The sequence below is a fragment of the Chiloscyllium plagiosum genome, unplaced genomic scaffold (genome assembly GCF_004010195.1).
Source record: "Chiloscyllium plagiosum isolate BGI_BamShark_2017 unplaced genomic scaffold, ASM401019v2 scaf_4711, whole genome shotgun sequence".
Classification (NCBI taxonomy): Eukaryota; Metazoa; Chordata; class Chondrichthyes; order Orectolobiformes; family Hemiscylliidae; genus Chiloscyllium; species Chiloscyllium plagiosum.
In genome coordinates, this window is record NW_025211457.1 from 1646 (window position 1) to 9490 (window position 7845).

The 7845-nt window shown below is 44.7% G+C and overlaps 3 non-coding genes across 3 annotated transcripts; all 3 read left to right on the forward strand.

The window, feature by feature from the left end:
• The first annotated feature begins 358 nt into the window (after positions 1–358).
• trnav-uac lies at positions 359–431 on the forward strand. The gene has a single exon. It is a non-coding gene; the product is annotated as a tRNA-Val (tRNA).
• Positions 432–1813: 1382 nt separating this feature from the next.
• On the forward strand, positions 1814–1895 carry trnal-aag. The gene has a single exon. It is a non-coding gene; the product is annotated as a tRNA-Leu (tRNA).
• A 754-nt stretch (positions 1896–2649) lies between these two features.
• Positions 2650–2722, forward strand: trnav-aac. The gene has a single exon. It is a non-coding gene; the product is annotated as a tRNA-Val (tRNA).
• Positions 2723–7845: the final 5123 nt, after the last annotated feature.

Genomic DNA, 7845 nt, shown 5'->3' on the forward strand with positions numbered 1-7845 from the left:
GTTTCTGCATATATCTGCTTAATGGCAGGAGACAGGGTAGTGGTGGAAGGTTGTGTGCTTGTGTTTCTGTCTATAACTGTTTAATAACAGGAGACAGGTATTTGTGCAGGTTGTTCTGCATTTTACGAATAACGTGCAATTTGATGCAGAGACATTCACACCTAAACATGAGCCATATTGATACTAACTGAGCTGAAAACGTGTTGGAACTGAGTTGGAAGAGTGTTTTTTTTACGTTTTCAAGGTGTCAGTTACGCTGGACAACAACGAGCTATTGGAAACAAAAATTTGAAAGGTAGAATGACTTCAACTTTCAGTGCTGGATGCCACTGAGCCACAACAAAGGCGGCTTGTGCTTGTTTCTGTAGTGTAGTGGTCATCACGTTCGCCTTACACGCAAAAGGCCCCCAGTTCGAAACTGGGCAGAAACTGCTTGCTTCTTCAGGTGCTGCCTTTTCCAGGGACAAGAACTGAGCTTTCTTGCTTGCTTTCCCATCTGCAAACCTGCCTTCGAATTTGCTTGAACAAATCTGCTCTCACAGTGAAACGTAATGTAATACAATTCCATTTAATTACTGTGCAAAGCATTGTAAAGTTTTTCTCCAACCTGGTTCTGATCATATGCCATTCTGTTTGAGAGTGTAGTTACCGCCTTCTGATCCTTTCACGAAAAGCAGTACCGCATTTGCATTCCTTGCGCAGGCGGACCGGTTCAAAGACAGGGAAGAAGCTGATGCTTTGGTGTCACAGCGCACCACGGATTCCTGAACTAGTCTGTCTGTCAAATGTACCCCCAAAGTCGTCTATGAAGGACATCATTTGGAAGCTGTCTGTCGTTATTCAACCTGCGTGAGTTGTTACCAGAGGTCCTGAATCATGTTTTGGAGCAGTTCGCACGTTAGTGGCTCATTCAATTAGCAACAGCAATGAAAGAAATTACACTCTCAGAGGAACCTCTGGACCTGTGCTTTCATAGCGTATAAGCACTCAAGGTCAGTTAGCACCTCTTCCGGAGAGGGGGGTGGGGTGAGGTAATTATCTTTTGACTTCTGTTACTATGTTCAGAAACTGCCTTTTAGATTGAGGTGAACAGAAACTGCATTTCTAAAAAGCACCATGGAATTTAGTAAAATGTATTGAGTCGCTTCTCGTCGATTTCCACACAGGTTTCCAACTCATGTCCAGGAATGAACATCTCTGCATCAAATTGCACGGTTAAGGTAAAAGGCAACGAAATTGGCATCTCGAACTGGCTCCGAGGTCAGAGCATCCTCACAATGTGATCTGTCATTCTCGCATTGTAATGCTACCTCCGGTTTTAGGGTGGAGAACATTCTTTGGAACTCTTATTCTGCAAAACAGACACAGTGACTGAAACTATGCTGCACGGTATGATGTGGAACACGGCCTGCTCAGGTTTGTGCATTTTCCCAGTAGTCCGGTGTGCTTCGTGTTCCGTGTAAACGTGAAAGTTGCCCTGTTTCGAGCAATGGGTAAAATCATTTAGTAAAGCAAGAATCGAAATTGTAGTAATGTCAAGCAGCTCATGGTTATTTGACCAAATCAGAATCGATCATATATTCTCACGCACTCACAGATACATTTGTAGCTGAAAAGAGTCTGATAAGATAGACTCGCTTACCATTGATTTTTGTCTGGATTGATGGGCTATCATTATCTCCTGCGAAATTGATATTGTGGACGGGAACATCCCAGCAGCTGTCCGAATCGGTGAGGGATCATGTGGCTTTGCATCTGTTGTTATGCAGGAGCACAATTGGAAGTGCAAGAAAACGGGCCACGCTGGCAGGAAGGTCGTGTGGCCGAGCGGTCTAAGGCGCTGGATTAAGGCTCCAGTCTCGACAGAGGCGTGGGTTCCAATCCCATCGCAACCAACGATGCAGTTGGTAAAAATGCTGCTTCGACCCCTGCTGCATTTCTGTTTTAAACAGAAGAAAAATGGGTTTCCTTCACGGGGAATTAACTGTGGTGTGGAAAAGTGCCGATTTTCCGAAGTGTCTGTGCTGTCATGGTCGTGTTTACCTCCCGCGCGGAAGATCGCAAGCAGCTCTACTGTTGCTTTCCGTTCCAGGCAAGTTGAGTTTTCACTGGAACCGAATGGAGACTGTTATTTCATCGCTGTTGTGTGATTGGTGAAACTCACTTTTTATGGCCCATTCTTATTATGTTCTTTCTTTCTCTCTTTACAGCATTGTCTGTGAAGTGGTGGTACACTTAGGGTGCAGTATGTTTGAAAGAGTAGTTTGGAAATGCCCCGTTGTTAGTTGTGAGATTACTTTATGACTCATGCCCTCGGACTGCCTCACATTTAGCATTCATGCTCGCTGTGTTTGAAAATACATTAGGTATGCCAGTTTTGTTTGTGTTCCGTGTTAAATGCTTTCTGTTTTGCGATTCGCTCAATACATTTCGAATTGACAGGGTTTCTGAGGTAACTTCCAGCAGCCAAATGGGGTACACCGCGTGGAAACAGATACTTCGGTGTATCTCGTCCATGCTCACCACATAGCCAAAATTAAACAAGTCCCATGAAACAACGAGCTATTGGAAACAGAAAGGTGAAAGGTAAAATAGCTTCAACTTTCAGTGCTGGATGCCACTGAGCCGCAGTGCGGCCAGCTCACACTTGTTTCTGTAGTGTAGTGGTCATCACGTTGGCCTAACACGCGAACGGTCCCCAGTTCGAAACTGGGCAGAAACTGCTTTGTTCTTCAACTGCAGCCTTTTGCATCGACAAGAACGGAGCTTTCTTGCTTGCTTCCCCATCTTCAAATCTGCCTTCGAATTTGCTTGAACAAATCTGCTCTCGTAGTGAAATGTAATGCAGCTCCATTTACTTACTGTGCAACGCATTGTAAAGTTTTTCTCCAACCTGGTTCTGATCATATGCCACTCAGTTTGAGAGTGTAGTTACCGCCTTCTGATTCTTCCATGAAAAGCAGGACCGCATTTGCATTCCTTGCGCAGGCGGCCCGGTTCAAAGACAGGAAAGAAGCTGTCACAGCGCACCACGAATTCCTGAACTTGTCTGTCTGTCAAATGTAGCCCAAAGTCGTCTCTGAAAGCCCTCATTTTGAAGCTGTCTGTCGTTATTCAACATGCGAGAGTTAGCACCAGAGGTCCTGAATCATGTATTGGAGCAGTGCGCACGTTAGTGGCCCATTCAATCAGCAACAGCAATGAAAGAAATCACACTCTCAGAGGAACCTTTGGACTTGTGGTTTCATAGCGTCGCTACTATTAAGGTGCGCCCTGAGATCTAAGTCATGTTGGAACTGAAACGGAGGAATCGACAGAGAGGCTACAGAATGACATCGAATCCATTTGGTTTTCTTTAAATCACTGACGAGCAGGAAAACGTAAACGGGGAGGGCGAGTGGGGAAGTGAGGCAGTTGCAGCTCTGGTGAAATTCCTTCTTTATGATTCACTCAGCAACCAGAGACGTGAAGGTGACTCAGACGTGAGAGCTCTTCACATCGAGTTAGCACCTCTTCTGGAGTGGGGGTGGGATGAGCTAATTACCTTTTGACTTCTGTTACTATGTTCAGAAACTTCCTTCCCCACTCGCCCTCCCCGTTTACATTTTCCTGCTCGTCAGTGATTTAAAGAAAACCAAATGGATGCGATGTCATTCTGTAGCCTCTCTGTCAATTCCTCCGTTTCAGTTCCAACATGACTTCGATCTCGGGGCGCACCTTAATACTAGCGATGCTATGAAACCACAAGTCCAAATCGTTCCAATGAATTTCGATGTCATATGTTATTGAATTTCTCCCATTTCCTTCATCTCCGGCCTGGAGACATCGGAAGGGAAAGGTAATCTAATCGAGACTGTGATTGTTGAAACTCACTTTATATGGCCCATTCTTATTATGTTCTTTCTTTCTCTATTTTCAGCATTGTCTGTGAAGTGGTGGTGCACTCAGGTTCCAGTATGTTTGAAAGAGTAGTTTGGAACTGCCATGTTGTTAGTTGTGAGATTACTTTATGGCTCTTGCCCCCGGACTGTCTCACATTTAGCATTCATGCTTCGCTGTGTTTGAAAATACATAAGGTATGCCAGTTTTGTTTGTGTTCCGTGTTAAATGCTTTCTGTTTTGCGATTCGCTCAATACATTTCGAGTTTACAGGGTTTCTGAGATAACTTGCAGCAGCAAAAATCCTCAACTGAGAATCTGGGAAAATTTCACAGAGTATGGTCAGTCGGAGCTAAAGTAAGGAAGTCGTTCGTTTCTGCAGTGTTTCACAATACTACCTTTCCCGTGAGCAGTCGAACAGACTAAATGATTGTGCCACAGACTTCGACGGCAAACTCCGCTAAAAATTAATCCTTTAAAGCCGGTGTAAGCAACACGACGTTATTGGGGTACACCGCGTGGAAACAAATACTTCGGTGTATCTCGTCCATGCTCACCACATAGCCAAAATTAAACAAGTCCCGTTCCCCAGCATTTGGCCCCAACCCCTCTCAACCCATCCTATCCAGAAACTCATCCGATTACTTTTGCAATTTTCTGAGTGTAATAGCCTCCTCCACTTCCTCTGGTAGCTCATTCCAAACACGCACAACCTTCTGTGTGGGAAATGTGCCTCAGGTCCTTTGTCAATTTCAGTCCACTCACCTTAAACCTGTGCACTCGAGTTTTCAACTCACCCCAACTTGGGTAAAACACATAAATACTCAGTTTACAACCGTTCCATCAGATCATGTCGCAGCCGTTCCGCTGCAGGAAAAGTCGTCCCAAACTATTCCAACTCGCCCTACGGTCCAAACATTGACGACATCTTTGTCTATATTTTGTCATCAATTTCACGTGTCTTTTTTTTACGTTTTGAAGATGTCAATTCCGCTGGAAGTGGTTTACACGGAACATGAATATGGTTCATGTTCCGTGTAAACCAACCTTTATCTTGCAGCAATGAGCGAAATCATTGACCAGGCAAGAATCGCAATTCCAGTAATGTCATGCAGCTCATGGTTTCTTTGTTGAATTACAATCGAATATACATTCTCTCATGCAGACATCACATTTGTGGCTCAAACGAGTCTCAGAATGTAGGATCAGCTTCCCATTGGTTTTTGTGTGGATTGAAGGATTATCATTATCTGCTGCAAAACTGATATTGTAGCTGGGCAGATCCCAGCAGTTGTGCGAGCAGGACAGGAATGGGGGAACTCTTTCCCTGTGACTTTGCTTCTGTTGTTTTGCAGGAGCATCATTGAAAGTGTAAGAAAATGTGCGACTGCGGCGGCTGGTCTTGTGGCCGAGTGGTCGAAGGCACTGCATTGTGGCTCGAATGTCTCATGAGGCGTGTGTTTGAATCCCATCATTTGTGTGCTTTGCCGGTTTTACTGCAGCGTGTTGATGTTCAGTGTTTAAATTCCAACACGACTAGCTTACTTTGCTTATTGGAAATGTATCTCTGATGTGGGAGAGTGCACCCTCTCCAACCTGCCAGTGTCCACGCTGTCGTGATCACATTTGCCTCCCACACGAAAAGCCCGGGCCTCATGCGGTTCCACTGCTGCTTCATATTCCGGCCAAGTTGTGTTGTTCACTGTTTTTGCTGAAACAGAACGGAGTTTGATATTTCATCGCTGGTGTGAAACAAAATCCTGCAGTGACTTTACTTCTCGTTATTTGTTGTTCTGGCGAATGGGAAAATAATTCCGGTTATTTGTGATGTCATATGGTCTTACATTTCTCTCGTTTCCTTCAATTCTGTCCTGGAGACGTGGGCAGCAGGCACTGCCGCATTGTTGATCGGATGGGCTAACTAATCTAAACGAGACTGTGTTTGGGAATATTCACTTTTCATGGCCCATTCATATTCGGTTCTTTTTTTCCCCTCATTTCAGAGTTTTTCGGGAGGTGACGGTGCACTAATATTCCAATATATGTTGGGTGCATAATATGGAATTGCTCTGCTGAAGGATCTGGGAGTCGTTTATGGCTGATTGCCCCCGGACTGCCCCAGAACAGCATTAATGCTTCGAAATCTCTGAAAGTGCATTTTAAACAATTTCTTAGCATTTAGCCCCTCTCTCACTAAACCCTTCCTATGCAGAAATTCATCCAATTGCCTTTGAAATCTTCTGAGTCTACTAGCCTCCTCCACTTCATCTGGTAGCTGATTCCATACACGCACACCCTTCTATGTGGGAAAGGTGCCTCAAATCCTTTTTATATTTTACCTATTTCACCTTAAACCTATGCTCTCCTGTTTTCAACTCACCGTACATTGCCGAAAGCAAAACCTTAAGTGTTGACAAACCTTCCTTAAGGTCACGCCTGACGATGAAAGGAAAGTTGTCCCGGCATTTTCAGACTAGTCCTACATTCCAAACTGTGCGCCCCTGACAATTATACTTTGTGAGCAATTTCACGTGATTTTCTTAATTTTTCAATGATGCCAGTTACGCTGGAGAACAACCAGCTCCTGGAAACATAAAGAAAAAGCATTGAACGGCTGTAAATTTTAGCACTGGACGACTCTGAAGACCAGCTACTTGCGTGGATGCTTTCTGTCGTGTAGTGGGTGTTGGAGTCACCTCATACACATAAACGCCCCGCGTCAAAATCCGGGACAAATAGCCTTATTCCTAATGACAGCCTTTCAGACTGATATGAGCAGAGCTTTCTAACTTGCTGTTCATATCAGCAAACGTGACTTTGAATTTTCTCGCTCATACATGCTCGAGTGGTGAAAAATAATGCAATCCTGTTTCATTACTAGGTGAAACATTGTTTCGGTTTTCTCCAACCTGGTTCTGAATATGCACAGATGTGTACAACACTGGAGACCATTCTATTTCAGAGTTGAGTTACCGTGCTCTGATCCTTCCACTAAAAGCAGTACAACATTTACTTTTCTTGGGCAGACGACCCGGTTCAAAGCCAAGGAGCTAAGGTTCCCCGCAAAATTCCTCATGTGAAGGACCTGGGCATGTTTCATGGAGAATGGTCAGTGGAGGCAAAATTATGGAAGTCCTCGGTTCTGCAGTGTTGCTAAACACTAAATTGAAGCGCGATTGGATTTTAGTATTCTGAGACATAATTTAAACTGATTGGTAAAATAGGAATTGTTTCCTAATTAGAAACCAACTCAGATTTGTTTCGCAGCCAAATGTTACATCTTTCCAATTTTCCAGTGCACGCTGAGACTGCTAGCTGGTCATCACAGGTATTTGTCAGCTGTCAGTTCTGACCAACATTCACTCTCATTTAAAGGTGGAGAGCACACCTTCAATGTCATAACACTGTTCTCATCACAACATCCTGCAGCTTAGAAGCTGTCTTGGGGACAGGGGTTGGATTGCAGCCGTAACCGTATTAAATGTAAAAATTTTCACACGGGAAGCGCCGTTCACGAGGGGGGAGTTTCTGTAAGCTGTGTCCCAGGGCTGTGCAGGGAGCTGCAGTGGCCACCTTTTGTTGACAGCGGGGGGACGAGAGAGAGCAGTGTTTGTCCTTATCGTACTCTGTGTGGGGTCAGGGAACACAGAATCATCAATGGTTTGGGTTGCAATTCAACCTTGCCATAGATTTTCCGGTTTAAATGGAGGTAGGGTGGTATTCCAATAGTCTGATCTGGAACAACCAAAGCTCCATAGCTGGATGGTCTCAAACTACCAACCTTTATCTTGCAGCCCGTTGCTGCCTATTTGAGCCACACAGCCTGCCACCAACCAGGCATGCCGATTTCTCTAAAGCAGGAAGGTTAGCGGGGATCTGAACGGTGGTGAACAGCTGGAGCTCTCACTGTCTTCAGAGTCTGTCACCAATTTTCTGCTTTCATCAGCGAGAGTGTCAGAGAGTTTG